The sequence below is a fragment of the Mus musculus genome, chromosome 2, assembly GCF_000001635.26.
Source record: "Mus musculus strain C57BL/6J chromosome 2, GRCm38.p6 C57BL/6J".
Taxonomy (NCBI): Eukaryota; Metazoa; Chordata; class Mammalia; order Rodentia; family Muridae; genus Mus; species Mus musculus.
In genome coordinates, this window is record NC_000068.7 from 97,581,687 (window position 1) to 97,606,981 (window position 25,295).

The 25,295-nt window shown below is 36.5% G+C and overlaps 1 protein-coding gene across 8 annotated transcripts in view; it reads left to right on the top strand.

The window, feature by feature from the left end:
* Lrrc4c (leucine rich repeat containing 4C) overlaps positions 1–25,295 on the top strand; it is a 1,313,504-nt gene that overhangs the window by 1,263,518 nt on the left and 24,691 nt on the right. For 7 of the 8 annotated variants that reach the window (NM_001289742.1, NM_001363047.1, NM_001363048.1 and 4 more), the window contains one exon: positions 21,803–21,854. The exons of the other annotated variant lie outside the window; for it this stretch is intronic. The gene's annotated coding sequence lies outside the window, so the exon portion shown is untranslated. The remainder of the gene's footprint in view (positions 1–21,802; positions 21,855–25,295) is intronic. 8 annotated transcript variants of the gene reach the window in all.

A 25,295-nucleotide genomic window follows, 5' to 3' on the forward strand; every position in this document is an offset into this window, starting at 1 on the left:
ATTGTCCAAATTAATACTTTGGCAATCCGGCAGCAACCGAGGCTATTTCCAAGTTGACTACAAAGAAAATACCCTGTGTTTATCATGTGTAATTGGCAATTGCTAGAAAATGATGTGATATGTGAATCTTAAAGTGATGTAACATTTTATATACTTTTTAAAATAACAGTGGGTTATGAAAGGTTATAGAGTAGAATCTATGATAGATAACATTATAATTCTTTACAATGGAAACATTAAAAGACTCTCAATCAGCAACATTACCAAACATAAAAATATCCCACTGAGCAGGCTCTATCAAGTCAACTCACTATGGCATAAATGTGCACATATATTGGCAAACTTTTTATATGTATGAGTTTTTTATATCTTTTGAAATACATGTACATATTAAACATGGTGAATATATAAATTAATTTTTTCAGTTTATCTCAGTACTTTCAGAATTATTTTGTCCTTGCCTTTCAAATACTTTACATAATTTGTGTGTGTGTGTGTGTGTGTGTGTGTGTGTGTGTGTGTGTGTGTGTGTGTGTGTTGAGGGGATATTGAAGTATAGGGAGCAGACAAAGTCTTGAGTGATAGTGTACTGTTTTCATAAACAATTCCATATTAAGGACCCCATTGATTTAGACCTATGGAAATGGCAAAACCCTGGATAAAACTCAGGGAAATGCCAAAGACTTGCCCTGGTCCAGTTATGGATCTTGACTGAAATTATTAACCACAGCTTCCTTCGATCACATGATGCAGGCTGACAATGCTCTCCTACAGACCCAGTGATCAGAATTATCTAGCTTCTCTCCTTGATCACCTGCATATAAGTCTGTCTCCACATTCAGCTGTATATACTAATGTACTATTTTCTGTGCTGCTTGTGCCAGCATTATAGTGCATGTACCACAGAATCCGAGCTTTTCTATGCATGTGCCTGTGATTTCTTTGTTCCCTGTTACCCCAGGAAGGGCAAATCCAAAGCCATTCAGGTCTCAATACTAGAGTTGGAAGACAAGACCTTCCTTTTACTAAGCAACTTCTCTACTATTGAATTGTACCATTAGCAACTGATTTAAGGTCTTGCATGCCCTTCTGGGCCGGAAGTTTCTCCTCAGAGCATATTTCTATCCAATAGAAAGGGTTGGTAATATGGTAGCTGGCAAGTAAGTTAGTTCACAAGATCTATAAGGAGTGTCAGAAGTGAAAGTCCTATGCAGAGTTAAATTGTTCTATAAAGGACAGTGTCAGTGTTACATATTCTTAAAGCCCTGTGTGTAATACTGGATATGTGTATACATATGTATTCGTGATCTATATTCATTCATCTTTATATGTACTATAAATTGAAATGCTCCATTATAGAATTATTGTATAAAAGTCAAGGTTAAAAATGCTCATGCAGTAATTAAAAGGAGAAAATAGAAGTTAAGACCAAGATAGAATGATTCCAGGACATGCCCTTACAAGAGGTAATCTGAAGGTGGTGGATTTTAATTAAAACGAAACCACTGTGTCACAGCAGCACTGATTTGATTTTGCCTACCTGCCCTTCTCAGAAATTATAGATTTGAAAGATGTAATTAACAGAATATTAAAGATTCTCCTTCATTCTTCGTTACGTAATGAGTTCCCTGCTCCTTCCCTTAGCCAGAGCTGACTTCCTGCTGGTGTAAATCCTTTTAAGTTGTGTTTGAACACCACATGAATCAGTGACACTAATTAGTGAGGCCAAACTCTGGTCCTCAACTCTGATATGAGGGTTCTTTCCCCATCTGCCCTTCTCTGAGCACAAGCTCCTGGTGTGGGTGAAGGCAAGGAGACATAGTCCCCTGTGCCCACATTTCTAACAAGCCTAAAGGTGAGCACTTATACACCATGAAGATTTTTAAGGGATGTGTATTTTGTTGATTTTGACCAATATACACAGAAGTGATGTGTATTCATTTGGTTTCAAGCATCAGAAGATATAGACCCAAACTAGGGGGTTATTTTAGAATTAGTTCAACTCTAGTATTTGTGTTGATGTACCATCTCACCCTGAAACCATTTTCATTACCAGATAAATCTAATTTAAATTGAGCCTCAATAAGCAGTTAGGAAAAGCCTATTGCTGCAAGTTTGTAATCCCAGGTATTTTGAAGAATGAGGCAAAATTCCCATGTCCAAAGCCTGTCTTTCTAACTAAGCAGAAACCTATCCAAAAATAAAGTAAACAAAAGAGCTGAAGAACTCTTGGCAGAGTTCTTGCCTAATATGCACAAGATGCTGTGTTCAATCCCTAGTGTTAGAAAAGTGATCATAGTCATCCTTGAATTTTCTGCTTGGCAATACTACTGCTAATTACATGTCGCAACTGTGGAGAATACAGAAAAAGAAAAACACAGGACCCCAGGATAATTCCTAGCTTGCTGATTTTGTTTTCTTGGCGTGTGTGTGAGTGAGTATGTATATATATATATATATTTCTACTGCTGTATACATACAGAGACACACATGTGAATATGTAACATATTCTAATGTATATTCTAATATGTGATCTAATCTAGAATAGTTAGAACACACAGTACACTATTCTGAGGGTTTTAAGTAATTAGTTATGCAGTGTTTTACTTTCTTTTACAACCAGCACTTTAAGAGTTTACCTTTCTCCATGAACAAGAACAAGAAAGAATAAAATCTTCAGAGGAAGTCATTATATTATCTCATAGAAACATAGAGTCATATTATGAGTATGAGAAGGTATGAAGTATTGAGAGAGCCACTTTTAAGTTGCATGTACTGTTATAAATTATAGCAGGGAGAAGTCATTTCTAGCATTCTATAGCAACATAGGTTCAATATTCCACATATTGAAAATGAAGAGAAAACCTTGAAGGGTTTCATCACAAAGAGAAAAATCTAATGATGAAGTGCAGATTCAATGATCCTAATTAGGTCATTAAACAAATGTGTACATGTACCTTGTAAGGGATGGCATAATATATAATTTGTACATATACATATGCACACACATTATACCTACACATTATATACATGTATCATACAGCTCCTTATAAGTGTGTAGAATTAATTTCAATTTAGTGTCTAAATGCTTTACAAACATCTCACCTCTCTACAGCCCATCTTCCAGCACTATCTGGTCCTTATTTAATTTTGTGAAGACCCTTGGAGTAATGTACACAGCAAAATAAAACATATTTTATGCAGTTTTCATCTCTTTGATTTTGTTTAAGATATCTTTGCCTTGGAAAAGTATGTTAAAAATGAGACTGTTTAAAACGACGACCCAACCATACCATAATATCCTGTCTTTTAACCCTAAAGCCATCTGGCTTAGCTTCCCTCCATTAGGAAACCCTTCTCTACCTTCTTCTCTTGCCTTTGTTCTGTCCACCCTGCTTTTCCCTTCACGTCTCTTGAGCTTTGTGTTATAAAAAAGAATTGGATGTCTCTTGTGAGACTATGCTGGGGCCTGGAAAATATAGAAGTGGATGGATCACAGGGCCCCCAATGGAGGAGCTAGAGAAAGTACCCAAGGAGCTGAAGGAATCTGCAATCCTATAGGTAGAACAACAATATGAACTAAACAATACCCCCCCCCCCGCCCCCGGAGCTCGTGTCTCTAGCTGCATATGTATCAGAAGATGGCCTAGTCGGCCATCAGTGGAAAGAGAGGCCCATTGGTTGTGCAAACTCTATATGCCTCAGTACAGGGGAATGCCAGGTCCAAGAAGTGGAAGTGGGTGAGTAGGGGAGTGGGTGGGGGAGCATGTGGGGGACTTTTGGTATAGCATTGGAAATGAAAATGAAATAAATACCCAATTAAAAAAATAATTGGTGATTTCAATGGGCAAAATGTCTTAAAGTAGAGCACAGAGAATTACCTCAAGCTTTGCCTTTTGCTGTGGGCCTCTATTTTTTCTCAATGTCTGTACTAGTGACTAATTTTCACATTGACACATTTACCCAAATATAAAATCACATGTTTGCAAACATCTAAGCTGGAATTAATTAAATCAGGGGTATAAATATAGCTATTAATTATTATCTACCTCCCATTATTTTGAGAATATACAAATGAGCGATATTTTCCATTCCCGGTCTTCACTTATACACAGTGCTACCACTTGCTACATCTGCTAGTATGTTCTTGAGAAAAACAGTTTTAAAAGAATCTATGCACTTGTAAATATCTCTGATCTGGAAGATGCTAGCTTTCCTCATTTCTGAAAACAGTTTGCAGAATTCCAGGCTGTTTACAATGTAGAGAGACCTAAGCCTTATGGGAAAAGACCAGGAATGACCTATATTCAGCGTTACACATGGATAAACACTGGGGTGCTTTATGATGATCTGGAACTTTCCTGTTCAATTGTTTTTCTAAAAATGGAATCAAACCCGGTCTTTGGTACATAATTATAATGTAGAAACAGCCTTGTGAACTTATATGAGACTCATGTACCCCTAATATTAACCCCTTCTAATTATAAGATACAGACACACACACACACACACACACACACACACACACAAACATACACACACCTTGACATTTTTCTCTTACTCCAGTTTACTTAAAGTTAGCACATCATTTGTAAGTTGACTCAACAATTAACTAGCACTTGTCACTTACAATTTAAAAAAATTTTTTTTCGGAGAGCCACACTGCTAAAGATGTTTGTATCCTGAGCATTTGCATTGTCCTCTTTCATAATTACAGCTGACTGCTACTCTGCTTTAAAAATACATTGATAGATAGAAACCTCAAAGGAAAAAGAAGCTTATCATATTATGCATGGCCCCGAGAAGTTAGAAAATGTACAGAATTAAACACCACCCCCAGGAGAAATCTGACGGTTGCCAGCCATTCCAGAACACACTTGTAATCTCAGCACTTAGAAGGCTGAGATAGAAGAATTATGATTTAAAGATAAGTCTGGGCAAGGGACCCATACCTTTTTGCAAAATAAAACTAAATATAAATAAATTAATCAATTTATAAAGACCAAAGAAAGAAAGACACAACCAACCAAACAGATAAACAGAAACCAATGCAAACCAGAAAACAGACCTCTGACGTTCACTTTACTTTTCTTACTCTCGTCTGATAACTGCTCATCTTCAACCTAAGAATTACTTTTTGATTGCTGTGATAAAATATAATGACAAAATGCCTCTCAAGGAGAATTTATTTTGGCTTACAGTTCTGTAGAATACAGTCAATAATTGTAGAGATTGTATAATAGCCTTTAGGAACATGAAGCTGGATCAGTGTGTATTCATCCGCACTCAGGAAGCAGAGTAAGGGAGAGAACAGGATGCAGTGTGAGGCTATATTTCCTCAAGGTCTGCTCCAGCGACATACTTCTATTAAGTTCTAACCTCTGTAAGGTTTCGTTACCTTCACAAATAGTACTACCTACAAGGGACTAAGTATTCAAATACATGAGTCTATAGTGGAAATTTCTTATTCAAACCACCACACACAAGTATAAAAATTATCTCTTATTTAAAACTGTAGAATTGTTTTGTTTAGACTAGGATTGCTTCTTTGTGTTGCATAAATCACTTGAAAATTTTAATGACTGGCTATGTTCACATTGTATTGGTGAAAAATCATCCATATTGTGAAAAACCTGTAGCTTGCTCATGTTTCCTTGTGGCCTCAGAGGAGTTCTAGTTGTGGCCTACCGTTTGCTGAAAAGTAATTAGCTCCGCTTTGAAAATATGTTCTGAGTTTAATTACAAGACTGACATCAAAATGCAGATCTAAATACAGCATCTATTGATCAGAGTGGGTGCAATCATCTCCACAAAATACATGTCTGTCTGTCTAAATTTCTTTCTTTCTTTCTTTCTTTCTTTCTTTCTTTCTTTCTTTCTTTCTTTCTTTCTTTCTTTCTTTTTTCCTTCCTTCCTTCCTTCCTTCCTTCCTTCCTTCCTTCCTTCCTTTCTTTCTTTCTTTCTTTCTTTCTTTCTTTCTTTTTTCTGGTATATCTTTTTAACTGAAGTTCCTTTACTATTATTGACCTGTACAATTACTGAGAAAAAAACTGTACCCCGAACAGAAATCCAGGCCATACTATAGTTTTACAAAATGTTCTAAAAGACGTGTGTGTGTGTGTGTGTGTGTGTGTGTGTGTGTGTTTTTGGTAATTTTGAAAGGTGAACCCATCATGACATGTTTGCTAGATGAGTGATTTCCCCCTGAGTTAGACAAGCCCCAACCTCTTTATAATTGACGCAGTGTCTTACTAGGTAGACAGAGCTAGCCTTGCTTTCACTTTGGAGGACAATAGGCTTTGATATTGTCATCTTCTTGTCTCAATGTCCTGAGTAATTGGTATTATAAGCTTAAGACATCAGGCCCAACTTAATTATAAGTGTATTATTATCTCATATACCTTAGCTTGGTAGGTATTCCTAAGAGTCCAAAGCTTGTAATCAGAAAGCACACTGAGTCTGAAGTAGAAGTCCCATCCTTAAATAAGGTATTTTGATATAGGTAGAAGAATTCCTCTGCGTAACGCTTGGAGTCCTGACTTTTTTGATGGCTAGTTGTGGACCCATATTATAAATGTCCAGACATCACTCAAAACTCCTTCTCTCATAAACCCCTCAGAACTACACAACAACTTCCTTCTTGGAGGTCAATTTGAAACATTTGGACATTGTGTGATGGGTAGAGAAAGAATAGGATATAGTGCTTTCTGGGAAAAGAGCCAGGTAGTAGTTGCAGGAGGACACTATCAGTCAGTACTTGTTTACTCTTCTCTCTCTGTTTGTCTCTGTCTGTCTGTCTCTCTCTGTCTCTCTGTCTCTCTGTCTCTGTCTCTGTCTCTCCCTCTGTCTCACCTCTCTCTTTCTAAGTGTGTGTGTCTCCTATTATCTCCTTGACAAGTAACTTTCCTCCCTAGTCAAGGCTGGTTACAATAAGGTCATTACTCTTTGACAAAGCTATGATAGAAGACAAAAGAGAGGTAGTGGAGATGATTAGAGGGATAATGAAGCTTATAGATGAGGTAAGGTATAAAATGAGAATGTTTCATCTAGAAAGGGTAAAAGGAATCTGTGAGTCAATACCATATCATGAAAATGACCACAGTAAAAACTTCCCAAGTCTTTCTTCCTGAAATTGGCACTTAGAAGCACAAGGGAAATTACCTTGATTTTGATTATGGATGACTTAAACAAAAAACTTTGCATTGATAGGCAGTGAACACGCTGGCTTTGATGGAGTTACTTAGGCTCGTTGAGCTATTTCATTTGTACTGAAGTGATATAAACAACATACAAGCTTAAGAGTTTATTATAGTACCTGGCTTTATTGAAATCAACAGCAAAGACATATTCAAACTGTGAAGGTTCTACATATTAAATCATTAGAAGAAAGGATGTGTGACTGACTCCTTGCAGGCTTCCTCTTAATGCAGTGGGACAAGGCAAATGCTACATAGACAAAATGATGATATAGCAGACCACTAAATTGTAGAATCATCTCAAGAACACTAGGCCTTCAAGAGAAGTCAAAGATAATCAAATAGAGGCTTCCTAGCTATCTCCCTTTCTAGGGTCTAGAGAAAGACATTTCTGTGTCTGTTCAAACTGTGTTTCTTGCTTTAACTCTGATTCAAAATTCTTAAAATGCACTTTGCCTTACCCTTTCTACCAAAGAGGGAAAATGTCAATATGAAAACAAAGGTGATGAGTTTATAGCTGTAATGCTCAAAAGCTAATGAGGGTCAAGCCTGATAGAAGATAATAAAAGTGGGACCAGAGCTGATATCTGGTGTCGTTGTAATGGTCAGTATTCTACATTTTTCCCAGTATTAGTTATCCAAACAACCAAAGATAATGATAAGATGTAAGAAGTTAACTTCTTAAAAAATGAGTACCATTCATTGGCCAACTTGCACTCATTCATGAATATTCATTAAACTGTGTTCCTACCCAAACTGGAGTATTTTGTCTCAGAGGACAACTGATAGAGCACAAAAAGATATAATCATCACCCACTTCTAATTTCTCATGTTTTTAGGATTAAGAAACCATGACAAAGAAAGAGAGAAAACCCCATTCTATTTCAATCACTTCTGTTTTCTATAGCCCTGGGCAGAATGTGAAATGTGTAGCAATGTTTTAAATCAATCTCAATGGGAATACAGGAGGTGCAACAGAAAACAGCTTTCAGATTTAGATTTTTGTGTATAACTTAAAAAATAAATAATTGAGTTGCTGTGTATTGGTGATGTTTCTAAGTTGGAGTATTTGAAACTCCCAGTTTCCACAGGATACCTAGAGCCTATTTCAGAAATTTTATGTTAGTATAGACAAAAAACAAACAAACAAACAAACAAACAAACAAACAAACTGTCTGCTTTCCTTCTTTTTCACTAGTGACATAGGTGTCTATGCTTTATTACACAAAAAGGACATTTCAGTTGGAAATCCTCCTATAAAAACAGGGAAGAAAGGAAAAATACAGGGAACAGAGGAAATGAAACATCATGTGGTCATTCTACATAGTAAAACCACACCACAGTCTTTTGTGCCTTAATATTTTATGAAAATTTTGTTCAATGCTAGCAATCAGTTAAAATTAGAAAAACACTTCACAGGCCTATTTTCTACCAGTAACACTTTAACATTTTCTATTGTCTCTCTGCCTTGTTATGTATTATATCTGTTATCAGGTTTCCTCTTAAATGGCACCATCTTTTCATGTATTGAAAACCATAATATTACATGGTTATATTATGTAACCTGATAATATTTAGTAATTAAGACATAATGAAGAGGCCTTGTAAATAAGATTATCACATTTAACATCTGGAAGGTGCTTGTTAGGGTATGTTTTTGCCATATCCCTTTTGTTGTTTGTTTTGTTTTGTTTTGTTTTGTTTTGTTTTGTTTTGTTTTGTTTTGTTTTGCTTTGTTTTGTTTGCCCAGTGCTGATGCAGAAACAAAACCCAGACCATCACCAGACCGGATATGTCGCCTTGAAGTTAGCCTTCTCATCTTCCAGAATCATGAGAAATAAATGCCAAGCGTTTCTAAATTACACAGTCTCAGGAATTTTTTTTAGAGCAGAACAAAGTGACTAAGTCACTACCTCCTCCCAGCTTCACACCCACACATACATAACAGTTTTATCTTATTGTCCTAGATTCTTCAAATTGTTCAGCACAGAATTATATACTTCCCCAGAATTTATCATAGGATTTACTGCTTCTAATTTTCTAATAACTCCCCAATGTTCTTCTATTTCATGACCATGAGATCTTTCAGGAAAATCAAAACAGGACACTTTAGAATAGTTTAAACTGGGGAATTATTTGTTGCTGATTGTAAAATTTCTTATATGTGTCATCTTGAAAGCTCGGTTCTCAAGTTGATGCTTCAATTAACTGCCATTGCTCCCATCAGTCATCATTAATGTAATGTAGAGTGTAGCCAGAGAAAAATAATTTAAGAGGGGATTTTTGTCTTGTATTTCAAATAAGTAATATACTTAATCACTCCATTGAACTAATATAATCTACTAATACTATTATTTTAAGGAAATTATATTTCTGTGTCCTAGTTTAAAATTTGTTTCTTGGGCCTGGTTTTACACATGATTAGATTAAATTTTTCTATAAATAAGCAATATTAAGCTATATGATAATTCAGTTATTCAGATTATACAACTGATATTTTTTTTGTTTACTTAATTTAATTGTCAATCAATCTATACTTTAAAACAATGACAAGAGAAATATAACAATTAAAAACCCTCAACAACACTCTAGAACTGTGCTTTCTTTTCCCTTCCACAAAATGTTGTAGCATCATTTATTCTTTTTTTTTATATTTTTTTTACGTATTTTCCTCAATTACATTTCCAATGCTATCCCAAAAGCCTCCCACCCACCCCCACTCCCCTACCCACCCATTCCCATTTTTTGGCCCTGGCGTTCCCCTGTATTGGGGCATATAAAGATTGCCTGTCCAGTGGGCTTCTCTTTCCAGTGATGGCCGACTAGGCCATCTTTTGATACATATGCAGCTAGAGTCAAGAGTTCTGGGGTACTGGTTAGTTCATAATGTTGCACCTACAGGGTTGCAGATCTCTTTAGCTCCTTGGATACTTTCTCTAGCTCCTCCATTGGGGGCCCTGTGATCCATCCAATAGTTGACTGTGAGCATCCACTTCTGTGTTTGTTAGGCCCCGGCCTAGTCTCACAAGAGATGGCTGATAATTCTTAACTCACTTTAATATTTATAAGAGTCTTCCCTAATAAAGACCTGTGTGCTGGTGGGGAAACTTTCATAGTGTATACGGATAGAATTTGTTTGTGTGGACACTTCTATTCCTCCCATTTCTAACTCCTAATTATATCTTCCCTTTGATGACTTATGCTACAAGAACACAAGTGAGAGCTGAGCAGAAGAGTATTTCCCTAACTATGTCTGTCTAGAGTTGAGACCACCATCATGCTCTTGGTGTATGAGAGCCATCATAACTTGACTCTTATAATGATGCTCATGTATCCTACCCCTGATATTTGACTCCCAACTCTATTATATAAGAATAAGAATGATGGTCTTCTCAACATATTGTACAAATCTTCCTTAGCCTGTAAGCATCCCAAAGCATTTTTTGATTCTCTGTTATTCTGTTTACTCCTGCAGTTAGCTCTTCTGTACAGGATCCAAATCATTTTCCAGGTTTGCTTTGCTCCCTGCTATGTGTGATCAGCATTTGGTGTCAGTTTATAAAAATCTTTCAGCAGAGAGTTAAAAAAATGTTCCTGGCTCATCTCTACCTCCTCAACCTTGTCTTCACTCTTCAATTGAGAGACATTATTTTCTTTACATTTGGGTTTGGTACAGCAAGTCATAACTCACACAAAAGTCTTTATTGAGTAATCTGATCATTCCTTTCTACCATACAGAGAATATATATGTACTATCGCCTACATTTGTAGCTGAACTTTTAATACAACTCTGTCCATAATTCTATCTATTCTGCTCTGGCACGCCTGTGCCTTTATTACATGTAAAATCATGTGAGTAGCAACTTATAACTCTCTGCATTACAAGATGATGAGCACTATGCAAAACATCATTTACTATAACTTAGTTTCTTGGTCCAAGTTTTTATTTCAGAATTCTGATATTTAAAAATGTCAGATGTATAGTTTGGATAGAGACTTTATTGACACATTAAAAAGAACTTTCTAAACTTTCATCATTGCTTTGAGGAAGCATTTTTATTAACAGATGCCAACCATTTGTGTAAATTCAGGAAAGAAGATAGTGAAGGAGGTATTTTCCAGTTTCTGCCCACCCATGAATTTAACTTCACTGAAAGGAAAAAGAGTATTAAAAAGAGGACAAAGATAAGCATCATTATTTGAGAAAATATAAGAATAGACAAATGAGTATGAGGTAATTTGAGGAATTTTTTTTATCATCTGTGGGAAACTGGCATGTATATAGAAGCTGGTTGGATTAAGAAAGATTGAGTCTACAATGTAGAATTATATACATACACATGTACATATACACATAAACACATCTGGAGAAGTATCAAAATCATGTAATGGATGTTTATGTATTTATATGTGCAAACATATTTAAGTCATCCTCCTTTAGGAATCGGAAAGGACTATCTTGTCTTCTTGAGATGTGCTGCTCTGTGCCAGTGAGGTTTCCTTTTCAGTGTCTCCCAAACAGCTGGTCCACACTAGGCTGTTTCTGACCTTGCATTTGGGTTCTTATTGCATTTGTCGACTATTCTTAGTCTCTGCTAATGAGATCGTTCAGAGTTCGCTTTGAGGATCACATCTTAATCACTTGATTTCTGCAGACGTTTCCTTTCTCCAAATAAACTCTTCAAAACGCCTGCGATTTTGTGCTCATTAACCTGGGAATGGCTTCTCTAACTCCAATCTGAAAATTCTCTCACCATCTCATCCTGTTGCCCTGATCAATTTTACTTTAAGCAACAATTGCAGAGAATCTTAGATGCTTTCTAGTATAAAAAATAATCAGAAACCAAATTTCTGTTAGCAAATGGATTTTCCCTTAGTGAAAAATCATGGATCTTGCTCCTTTGTACTGTAGCAGAGCTAAGAACCATTAAAACCTAATTTTTGACTATTTCCTTGGAATCATCAAATCATTGTGTGTTCAAAAAGGTGTAGATGGCACAGTGATGAATAAAATGGCTACCAAGTAAATGAAGACATTAGTGTTCATTTCCAGAGATGTTTTAAAGGACTTTTTCTTATTTTACTTAAAATTGATGCAATATGGTTTTCATCATGAAAACAAAAGCTCCCCTTTAAACAAATGTAACATTAGAACTAAATGCCAGTTTAAAACCTTACTGAACAGTGTTGTGGAGATGAATGACGTAACTGGTACACAACATGCACATCAGCTGTCTGACCTGAACAAGCATGGAAATATAGGTCATGGCATTGCAAACCTGTAAGTACAGTTTTAAGAAGGCTAGAGAATGTTTGAGGCAGGTAGATCTTTTGTTCTGGCTGACAGTTGAATCTAGCCAAAATGGAAATGTCTGGGTTCATTGGAAATAAACCTGTTTCCAAAACATAAGAAACAAACAAAACAAAAATGTAACATTAACAACACACACACACACACACACACACACACACACACACACACACACAAACATACCTACACATACACACAGACATACAACTTCATGGAGAACAATATATAAAGATATCGGAAATCAACCTTGGCCTCAAAAAGCACACACTCACATACCATTGAATCCAATCCTATTCTATATCCACATATACTTAAATGCAAACATATACTCCTTGTGTGTGCGCGTGCACACACACACACACACACACACACACACACACACACACACAGAGAGAGAGAGAGAGAGAGAGAGACAGAAAGCATTACAAATCATCTCCATTTACTTCTGGATAGTAGGTTGCTTCTATATATTTCTTAAAAATCTCCCTTTGACAAATTGTACTAAAATTCATACGATTTACAAGAACTGTAATCCTGAGGTGTAAAGCATGGCACTTCTCGTCTTATTGTCAATGTGTTTATTTATGGGATTGTATTTTCTTGGTATCTTAAAATTTATTTTCTTCTTATGTGACAAAAGAACAGAGGGCTGACAAGTTGAACACAGTTTTTGATAAATATAATTTATGATGTTGAAATTATTCTGAAATATTGATCTTATTTCAGATGAATTTGACAGACTTTTAGCACAAGAAATTCTTTGCAGATTTTCTGATGTGTGTGTGTGTGTGTGTATACAATGCATAGAGGAAGCACTTGATGTCAGAAAACCATGGCAGCCATACCCTATTGCCTTTTTCCTCCCCAGAGTCATCATAAGCTTCTACCTGCAACTGATTATAATAGCAGATTCAACATGAAAGTATGGCTGCCATCCAGGGCACTTGTCCACAGGAAACATCACATATTTCCATGACATATCTTTACTTCAGACAGCTCCTTCAGAACACTTCAAGACATATTTTTCTATCAGAAGTGAAAATTAACCATGGGAGAAAATTAAACTTGACTTGAAAGCATTTTTCCAAGCATACAGTTATGAGAAATGGTGTTATTTTGATTAGATGAATCTCTTTACTTATCCAGAAAAGGTCTTTAAAGTAGAAAGAGTCTAGAGGATAGTCTTCAGAGGTTTAACCTGGGGAACACATTTGCCTCTGGGGGAGTAATTGTTGAAATATTAGGCTCTCAAACTTGGGTAATTCTCTTCCCAGAGGAATTTTAGTTGCTTTTTGCAGAAGGAAGTATTGAAATCTCTGACATTTCAGAAGTCTTAACCTTGGCACAGACTTGGATGCCTTGATATCTTCACTGGAATGAGAGACAACAGAACACATTTGTTTGAGATAGACAGATAGCATATAGATATAGACAGATGGGTATAGACATAGACATTGGGTATGACAAACTTCCATAGAAAAGATAAAGATAGCAGAAGCAGAAGTAGATGTAGAGATTTGGACTGAACCAAGTCAGCACAGAGGATATTTTCAAAGGTCTAGTAATGGCTAGGGAGGTAGAGCCGATCCCTTGATACAAACGCTTTTGCAGTTATATGGGACAAGACAGAGTTGGTTGGGGAGCAACTGATATTTAGACAGCTGCACTGGGAGGTGGCAGAGGGCTTTCTCTTTTGTTTCTCTCACTGTCATTCCCACATGTAATTCCTAAGGAAATCTTCTCAACTCTACTGCCCAAAGAATTCCCAATGTTATCAGCTTTTCTAGTCCCATCACTGCCATCAAAGATCACACTGTGTGTTACTGTGTCATATTATCATTTAACCAGTACTTAATTAATGTTCAAAGCTATGAACTGATGTCTATTATTTTCTTTCTTTTTAAAAATCTGTTTAATTTTAATTTTTTTCATTTAGTTTTTACATCCCAATTGTTCCACGCCCCCCCCCCACACACACACACACCAGTCCCTGTCTCACAGAGTCCCTCCCACAATCCCTTATCCCCTTATCCTCTACTCCTTTAAGATGGTGGGTCCCATTTGGGTAAGCACCCACCACAGCTCTCATACATGAAGTCTCTGCAGGATTAGGTGCATCCCTGCTAGGGAACAGATTCCTCAAACAGGCAAGAGCTTCAAAGACACAGAGAGACTGAGTTGTTCATCTACACATGTAGCAGGAGCCTTGGTGGGGCCTGTATATGCTCTATGGTTGGTGACTGAGACTGAAAGCTCACAAGGGTTCTGGTGAGTTGACTCTGTAAGTATTTCTGTGGACTTCCTATCCCCTTCAGGACCTTTGATCTTCCATAAGAGTCCCTGACCTCCATCCTGTATTTGGCCTTGGGTATCCACATCTGTTTTAGTCAACTGCTGGGTTGAGCCTCTCAGAGGACAGTTATGCTAGGCTTCTGTCTGCAAGCATAACAGAGTATCATCATCAATAGTGTCAGGGAGTGTCAGGGATTGGTGCTTGCCCACGGGATGAGCCTCAAGTTAGGTCATTGGTTTGCTATTCCTTTAGTCTCTGCTCCATCTTTGTCCCGGCATTTTTTAAGATAGGATAAATTTTGGGTGGAAAGTTTTATGAGTGGGTTTTTGACCCTATCCCTCCACTGGGGCTTCTGGTTGGCTACTGGAGGTCTCCTTTTCAGATTCCATATACCCACTGCTATGCATATTGGCTAAGGTCGTCCATGCTAACTGCTGAGAGCCTCTCCTATATCAATTCTCTGGCACTTCCTAGAGATTTCCCCAGGTCCCCACCCTGGTAGCTACAGACTTCCATGCAAACTGCTCTAAAGACTTCCCACTGTATAAGAATACAAAGGAATTCTCTTTTTAAATGGATGTTAAATCCATGAACGTCCAAGGATGAACTGTGGAAGTTGTAGTTATAAACTTATTTGAAAATAAAAGTTTTTTTTTGTATAACTTAACTGTGGGTATAAAGTTATTTGAAAGCTGCAGGTACCTCCTAAATACATTAACATGTGGCTTATATAATATACAGTGGAAGAGTAAAATGCCATCTGACAGCTTGTAACGTAGTAATTATAAGCTAAACAGCAATGGAAACATCACAGTTTGTATATTTGCTTATCATATATATTAAATTAATTTTATTTAGTGTATGTGTCTGTGTCTGTGTGTGTGAAGTATTACATTTAAGGACAGCATGCTTTAGAAAATCTGAGCCTATAATTTAACTCTTTTGTCAACTTGGAATATTTTTCTCCCAAATGATTTGATATCTGAGTTTCTTCTTGTCATTTCTTCATTTATAACCCACTTTCTGAAGCATTTTTATAAGTAAATCAAACTAAATTTTTTTTTTGTCTTTGTATTAACTCCACCAATCTTTTTTTTTTTTTTTCGAGTCAGGGTTTCTCTGTGTAACTCTAGCTGTCCTGGAACTCACTCTGTAGACCAGGCTGGCCTCGAACTCAGAAATCTGCCTGCCTTTGCTTCCTGAGTGCTGGGATTAAAGGCGTGTGCCACCACTGCCTGGCATTCAATCAATCTTTTATTTCCCTCTCAGTACATGTCTCTGAGTAGTATATTATTAAACATTTTGATTACTATCTATCCAACCTAAATAGTTAATTTTCATGATATGAGACTGCAATTCTATCAAACTCACTGTAAAATTCTTAGTGCCTTGAGTCATCTCTGGTGTTTGGCCAACTATTCACTTAATGTTAAAGATGAAAATTAGGAGAGAAATCAATGCTTTATATCAGTGTGATAATGTTCTAATAGAACTAGAAATATAATGAGTAAATCAATCAGGTACTCAGCCACTGAGTGGTCAGTATGAGAGTAGTAGTAGTAGTAGTAGTAGTAGTAGTAGTAGTAGTAGTCGTAATAATAATAATGAGGAGTAGGAGGAGGGGAAAGAAAAGGAGAAGGAGAAGAAGAAGGAGGAGGAAGAGGAGGAGGAAGAGGAGGAAGAGGGGGGAGGGGAAAGGGAGGAGGAGGAAGGAGGGGGAGGAGGAGGGGGAGGAGGAGGGGGAAGGAGAAGAAGAAGAAGAAGAAGAAGAAGAAGAAGAAGAAGAAGAAGAAGAAGAAGAAGAAGAAGAAGAAGAAGAAGAAGAAGAAGAAGAAGGGAAGGAAGGAAGGAAGGAAGGAAGGAAGGAAGGAAGGAAGGAAGGAAGGAAGGTAGAGAGAGAGAGAGACAGAAAGAAAGAAAGAAAGAAAGAAAGAAAGAAAGAAAGAAAGAAAGAAAGAAAGAAAGAAAGAACTAGATTGGTGGAGAAGAAACAAAAATGCTTTTATATATTTTGAACTACATATAGAGATATCCTTTTGAAATTAGGTTAGACACTTTTACCAAAGTGGCATGGTGTAGAGAATATAAACTTTTAGAATATAAGACTAGCATCCTATCTGAAGTAATGATGACATAAGACTGAATATGAGGGAGTATATACAGAAGAGTCAATATTTGTCTTGGATAAAGGGGTGGCAAAAAGAGTCTTCCAGCACATGGGAAGTAGGACTATGAGTGCCCGAGAACATCTGGGTGGATGCAAAAAATAAAACTCTCACTTGCTTTAAAAAGGAGAATGCCTAGCTTTCTGAAAATTTAGACCTAGGCATTTTCTGGTAGATTCCTTGAGGAGGATATGATTTTTTTCGAATATGGACAAATGTTAAATAGGTTTACGTTTTACAGGGGTCAATTCATTTAGTCCTGTGTGTTCTCTGTAACACAGTGACTATCTTGTGCCACTCTGGCATAGAACACCCACTACACAAAGGTATACATGGTATACAGTTTGTCTTCTCTCATGATGGTATTGTGCAATCTGTACCCTATACATCTTATCAGGGGATTAAGAAACATTATGACAATGTCCTAGTTTGTCTCAGAAATTCAGAAGTAGAGATGAATAAGTAATGTCACAGAATCACAATAATCAAGAAGACCATCAGTGAAAAACTTGAAGCTTTCTGAATGTGTTAGACCTAACATCTTTCGAATTTTCTTCTGGTTAGAGAGGAATAGAGTGTATCACCCTTGGGGATGTTTTCTGACTCCTTTATGACATTAGCTTAATGACAACAGCCAGAGACACATGAAAATCTGATTCTGAGGCTTACAGCCAGTTCACAGTTCCCTGAGAGATGATTTTCTGAGATTTCATCTCACAGGGTAACCTGTGTTAGAGAAAAGGCTTTAGCATTTTTTTATCCCCTCTTCCTTTCCCTGAGGATCTCCATTGTTACTGTTCGGGGTTTTGAAAGGGAAACACAGTCAGGTCAGAGAAAAGACCCACAGAATGTTCGTGCCAGTGGACAAAAATGTGAAAATACTGCTTATAATTCATGGTGGTCTACTCTGTGTCATTTATCTTTACGTGTGTGAGGAGTCAGATAAGTCATTCATGACTCTGCTAGCCTTGACCATCCTTCATCACTACACTTATGGAGATAAATGCCACAGCTACCATATGTCCTTTCAGAGTAGAGATTCAAACTAGTAAGAGCAGAGGTCAGGCTCATGTTATTATTTAAAAGTGAAGAACAGTCGGAGTGTACCATTTCCTGTGTTCACACACCTTGTTCCGGCTCAGCATTATCTGCTATAGAAATGAATGTGTAGTATCTGTACATTGATGCACCTATAGATACCTCTTCATTTCAAATGAAAATACCATTTCCAAGAAAATGTAAACCATTTATACTGTGGAAATAAATAGATTAATTAATGGGAGTATTTGTTATCCAAGTGATTAGAGGCAAAATGAAAACAATACAGTGGAAGTAAATTATAAGAAAGTGTTTAAATGTCTTTTTCTGGTCAAATCACATGTGATAGGACCAAGTCACCAGAAGAAAAAAGAAAAAAAAGAGTGAGACATGATATTGGAACTGTGATATTAGAGAAAACAGTGTGGAAACCTTGGCTTTATAAGCTGTGGCACAAGAGGGCTATAGTGCTACAGTGAAGCAAGTGGGTTCTTTCTCAGCTCTGCACTTGAGGAGTACTCTACAGGACAACTAAGCAATAAGACCTCTTTATCACTCAATTGCTGGATCGAGTGCATATAGAAGGAAGATTTTTCCATTGTCATCAAGGCATTGCTTCTTTATTACCTTGGTTGCTATCCTCTATAACTAGCAAGAATGTCAAAGTGTTTTCCACAAATCTGAACCAAATATCAGTGCTATAATGGTTTATTGTTGGAGTTTATGTTTAAATCATGATTCTTACAAAAAAGAAGGCCATAAATTTGAAAAACAGCAAGGAGATAATATATAGATAGGATGAGGGCAGGAAAGAAGAGGAAAACAAAGATATAATCATAATATTTTCTCAAAAATAATAATATAAACATAAAACATAGTAAATATTAATATATTTGACTGTAAATGTGTAATTTTTACATGATTTAAGTTAATGAACTAATTTATGTACTTTTCATACCAATATGAGCACCCTCTCATCCAAGTCTCCCCTTACACATCTCCCCCTCCCATTCACACTTCCCTTTTCATCTGACAAGGGAGAGACCCCTCCCCTGGGTATAACATCAAGTCACTGCAGGACTAGGCACATCCTCTCCCAATGAGGCCAGACAAGGCAGCCTAATTAGGAAAACTGAATCTGCAGACAGGCAACAGATTCAAGTATGACCCCACTCCACTGTTTGGGGGACCAGTATGAAAATCAAGCTGCACATCTGCTACATATGTACAGGGAGAAAATGCCTAATCTTTAAATAACTCTTGGTAATACCTTTGTTGTAATTAAATTTAAGTTCAAAATCTGGTTGCATTTTTACCTATTGCTTTTTCCAAATATATATATATATATACAACTCTCTCTCTCTCTCTCTCTCTCTCTCTCTCTCTCTCTCTCTCTCTCTCTCTCTCTCTCTGTGTGTGTGTGTGTGTGTGTGTGTGCATGTTAACTGATAATACTTTGAACACTGAACAGAAGAAAATTCAACTGAATATTAAGTTTTATAGGACTATTTCTCTGGAGAAAATAGTGAAGAGGGTTAATGATAGCAAAAATGAGATATTGAATTAGAATATAGAACAGTATAATTTTGCAAAGTAAAAAGAACGGTTTGGGAGACAATTTTGGAGCTGTCTAGAATCTTGATAACAGAAATAACATTATATCGGTGTTGGGTTAATTGTAGACCCAGAAGAGAAGGTATATGTATGAATATGGCCTGAGTTATTATGAAAATCAATGGTCTCAACAAAGTGCTTTGTACATATTTTATTTTATAACTGAGTAGGTTACATTGCTCACAAAATACTAAAATACGTTCAATGTGAAAATTGTGTTTAAATATACACTTTTATAGTATACACACTGTGTGCTTTCAAGTGACAGACTTAAGAAAGTGGTTACATATTCTGATCTGAAAGCTAGATAAATTCAACAGCCAATATCAAATTAATCAGGAACAGGAGTGCCCTCTCTCCCTGTATCTATTCAATATAGTACTCAAAGTTCTAGCCAGAGCAATAAGACAACAAAAGGAGTTCAAGTGGATACAAATTGGCAAAGAAAAGACCACTATTTGAAGATGATACGATAGTATACATGAGTGACCCCAAAATTCTACCAGAGAACTTCTACAGCTGATGAACAACTTCAGCAATTTTTAGATTCTTAAGTGGTTTGTAGATGCCAGCTAAAACCACTGTAGTACTGCTTCGTTTGTTAATATAGAGTAAATCCAAAATTCTAGCGTGGTGACACTCAAGGGTCCAGGAGTCCACGAAGTAAGACATTTGGAGCAGGTACACAGCACAGTGACCACTGTGGAATAAGAAAAATGAACAGAATAGCTTCTTAGGAATCAAGTGTGGGATATTTTTCAGAAAGGACTGACAAGTAGATCTATGCAAAATGCTACTGAACTTTGATGAATATGAAAATTGGGACTTGGTTTGGACGTGATTCAGCAATAAATAGATGTTTTTCCCTTTCATCCTTTGGTTTTCACTTTGCACAGTTCTTGCTATTTCATGCACTTTCCTCGAGGTACTGTTAGTACCATACCCATCAACTTGTAGTCAGTCCATGCTTCAGATGCAAGGATAACCAAGATTTCTTAGAAAATTAAGATTTGCTAATAGTTATTATGAAGTTGAGTTTACATATTATTCAGATTAATCACTTAAAATTACATATTACCACTAAGATCTCTTTCACTAAAACTCAGTTTTTATTTGCTTAATGCTAATGTTGACTAGTAGTAATGAATTGCTTTGTAAATGTGTTTCTTTTATTATCTGATCCAAATGAAGCAATCATACACATTAAAACACCCACTTTTGAAACTCACTTGTTGAGCTATCAGGATATTCTCCCTGCTAAGACCTCCTTGTCCAAGTTAGCTAAAGTTCTTATGTTCATTTCTTCCTCACTGCTTAAACATTCAAATATGTGCTGCCTTACCCAGTGTTGGCTCACCTCTTACTAACAATAGATTCTTGGTGATGTCAATACCCAGACCAGTATTTGGTCTCAATTTCTGCTTGGGTGATTTCCCTATCTGCAGTTGCCTGGCTTTCATCTCACTACAATTTGCCTGTATTAAATATATGTTCAAACTTGAGATAAATTACTGTAATTGTTAGGATTAAAAAGTATTTGTTTTTTTTTTTCAATTATACTAAAAGAAACACAGATTCTGTTGTCTAGTGTACCACTGCTTTACACACTGTGTGGTTCTTAAATTTTGATTCTATATTCCATCCTCTTTGTATAGTACTTCTTTAAAGAAAATATATTTATTTTTTCTTTTTCTTTTTCTTTCTTTCCTTCCTTTTTTTTTAGATACAGGAGAAAAATTACTCAAATAAAATTATAAGCAGATGTGTATGTGAAACTATTAACATGTAATTTGACAATACTAATTGGATGATGTTTAACTCTTAACTGCCCATTTATTTTAGGCATTGTCTGATTTGATCTATGATGTGATTATGACTAGGACACTCTATCAGAAAGAAAAATTGACCTGCATAAGTTCACAAATCTAATAAATGAAAACCAAGTGAGGACTGCAGATCTGAATCCAAAAGCATGTTTTTCCTGTCATTAGAAAAGTGCATTATTCCAAATGGCCAGTGGTTAAAATAGATGCCTTGGCTTTCAGCCCAGAGCTGTGTTAAAATACAGTGGTGATTCAATAAATATTGTCACCAGTGGTATCTGTGTTGTTGGTCATGGCAGGTCAAGAAATGTGCTGGATTGTTCTAATGTGTAAGGTTTAATTTTTTTGTTTTTGTTTTTTAGGTTGGCAAACACGTTGCCTATTTACTTCATAGAGACCCCAATGGAGAACAAGGTGGGTGATGATTCATGCTCAATGGTTTCCACAATATGCTGAACACTACAATAGCAGCTAACATAAAGTGGCTCATTATATGCTGTCAAATCCAATAACAGCAATGACAGACTTCCCTCACTACAGCAATTTGTGAGGAGTCCAGCCACTCCAAAAAGGGACTGAATTAAAACAATAATAACAACAACAACAAACCCTACAAAATAGCAGAAATAACCTATCCACTGAGTCTTATTTTCTGATTCTGTGTAGGTTTCCCTTTGAAACAGGCTTCATGCTTTCTGATTCAACTAAAGAGATAACTCACCTTGAGATTAGCTTCTCTTGTGAAACCTCTTCCTTTAGAACATTGTGCAGAATAAATAATTTGCATAGGTTTTGGGGTTCATAAGCACAATTGCTTATGTGGCTCTCCTTTGAGGACAGCTCTGATATACCACCCATCATATCTCATCCTCTGAATAGCCACCATATTCTCTCTCCCTCTCCCTCTCCCTCTCTCCCTCTCCCTCCTCCTCTCTTCCTCTCCCTCTCCCTCCTCCTCTCTCCCTCTCCCTCTCCCTCTCCCTCTCTCCCTCTCCCTCTCCCTCTCCCTCCCTCCCTCCCTCTCTCTCTCTCTCTCTCTCTCTCTCTCTCTCTCTCTCTCTCTCTCAAACACACACACACACACACACACACACACACACACACACACACACACACACACACACACACATACAAACACACTTTTTTTTTTTTTAAACTTTCTGGTACCACAGCACCCACAATGGCAATCTTTCTTATAGAGACCTAAGGTCAGGAGGCAGCAGGCTGGATAAAGACTCTTTATGACTATGCATCCCTTTGTGTCAATAAATTGTAATCTCGTTGAGGAGGTCTACTTTTATCAAGTGTCTATAAATCATGTTCATCTCACATTACTGTGTAGTGACCAATTCAGCCAATTATTAGTCTGGGAAAAGTGTATAATTAAAGAAGCAGATAGTGTATAATATTCGTGCTTTCTCTATCCCTTAGCAAAAGCAGTAACACCGAGTAGATTTAAAAAAATGACACGTTTGCTTAGTGAAAGAAGGAAGAAATGAATAAATCCATCAATCAGATGGTTCTCTGTGGCCAAATTAAAGACCAGACTGAGAAATTCTGATTACTTGAAATCATTTTTTTCCTCTGGCCACAAGGCATAATGCCCTGAAAATGTTTGTTTATTTTGGAAGGCAAAAGCTGATCTGCAGCTATTTTCTTTATTTTTATATTCAAATGCCTATAAAACAGAAAAACACTGGAGACCTATTCATTGCTCACAAATGATCTATAGGGTAATAATGTGCTGGCTTTTCCAGCTGTGATGCACTTTGGTGCTATCTTGGGTTTAATTGAAAATATGCTGTGACCTTGGTTTTGTTCACTGGGCGAAGGGGGATATAATTGGCATGAAGCCTCTGAAGAACTCTCTTTTCAATGAATGTCATTTGGTTAATTTGGGGTTCGCCTGAGGGAAATAATGTGTGAAGTCCTGTAAATACAAGGTGCTTTTTATTCACATGGCATTAACATGAAGTTAACAACCTTTTTTTTTTTAAATCAGCATTTTATTTTGCAAAACCGATTTGTTGATTCCTAAATGCTATCAGCATGATAATAGTATTGTCCTTAACAGTCTCCTGCTCCATTATAATTAAATAAACAGCTTTCAGATTGCAGTCCAAAAATGTCTGTGCTCCATTCTTAACTTAAGGAGTTTCCATAGAAACCATGGGCAGAAAGTTTAACTGACATTTATTGGGCTTGAGGCTATAGGGAGCTTTGATATCTCTATTTTCCTCTCTATCGTTCTGTATGTGAATCTTCTTAGCTTTATTAAACCCTTGAAAACATCACTTGCTCCAAGTCTGCTCCTCCCTCTCCTCTTCCCTCAACCTTCCTCCTCTTCTCCCTCCTCCTTCTTTTCCTCTTCTCTGTCTCTTATTAACATTGAGGAAGTAATTTGGACTCAGTTAGATTTAACAAATGCAATAATACTAAAATGCACTCTGATACTTAAGTGTAATTGTGTTATTAGCTGGAAATGCTTTTCTTCAAAAATAAAAAGAATTGAGAGTGAAGTTAACCAATGTAATGCATGCTGGCAGGAAGGAAACATTGGTGGCTGGTTGCAAGTTTGTGATGCATGTATCAAGATCCTCTTTCTTCTCTGGATGTGACTATTCCTTGATTTATTCAAGCAAGATGGAATGTTTTCTCTTAGTTTCAACTTTCAGAAGGAAGCAGAACGATAGTTTGATCAAATTAATCCAGAATAGAAAATAGAACAAAATAGAATAGTTGTTCCGGGGGAAAAAAAAAAAAAAAAGACTATCAAGATCCATCGACTTTGTTTAAGCTGTCACCTAACACACTTAACTTAACAGCAATGAAGCTGGTGCCACAAGTTTAGATCTCACCCGACTGATTGTAACATTGTAGATAGGTACGGAAGTATGCCATCTTAGCTTCACAATAACAATATGAAGGTGAACAAATCTGAACCATGAGGTTTTACTAAGATTAAAAGTAATAATCGTACTATGTCTTGGGACAGGTAGCAGCCTGTCATCTTTAATACTCAGGAGGCTAAGTAAAGATAGTCTCAATTTCAATATCTATCTGATCTATAGAGTGAGTTTAGGCTGATCCAATCTATAAAGTGAGTTCAAGGCCAGCCTGGAAAATTCAATGAAACCTTGTCTCAAAATAAAAACTAAAATCAAGTGTGAGGGGCTGTTAATATAGCAAAATACTAGACCGTAGGGTCTGGATTAAATATCAATTGAGGTATCAATGCAACAGTAAATTATAATAGCAGTCTTTTGCTGTGGTTTCATAAAGAAGTAGCAAAAGGAGTTTGTGCTTTATGCAAAGTTTCTATAGCTATTTGGAAACACAGCACATAATCAGCACATATACATTATAGCAGTTCAAGGGAAAGATTTAATCAGACATAGGATCAATCACTAACTACACTACTGGGGAAAAATGTCAAACTTGCAATTATTGATTCTTCATCTATATGTCAGAATCATGAGTCTTACTTCTTGGACCTGTTCTGGGATAGGCAACTGTATATATAATCTGCTTAACTTCTGTGAAAATGTGCACTATGGGCTGTAACTTCTGTCAGTCTCACTCTCTCCATTTTTCTGAGGCTTTTCCTTCTCAATATTAATTCAAAGTATAAAAAAAAGCAAACAAAAGCAATATCCATGTTTAACTTAGTGTATATACATATATATATGTATATATATGCATATATACATATTAGAATAATCTCATTAAAGGTTTATAAAGATTAAAATAACATGAAAGCAATGGCAGAAGAAAAAAGCCCTACTGAGTAGGGTACAAAATAGAGATTCAGGGTTGCTAAGAATATGATCCTAGTATCCTGATTGAGATAGCTGA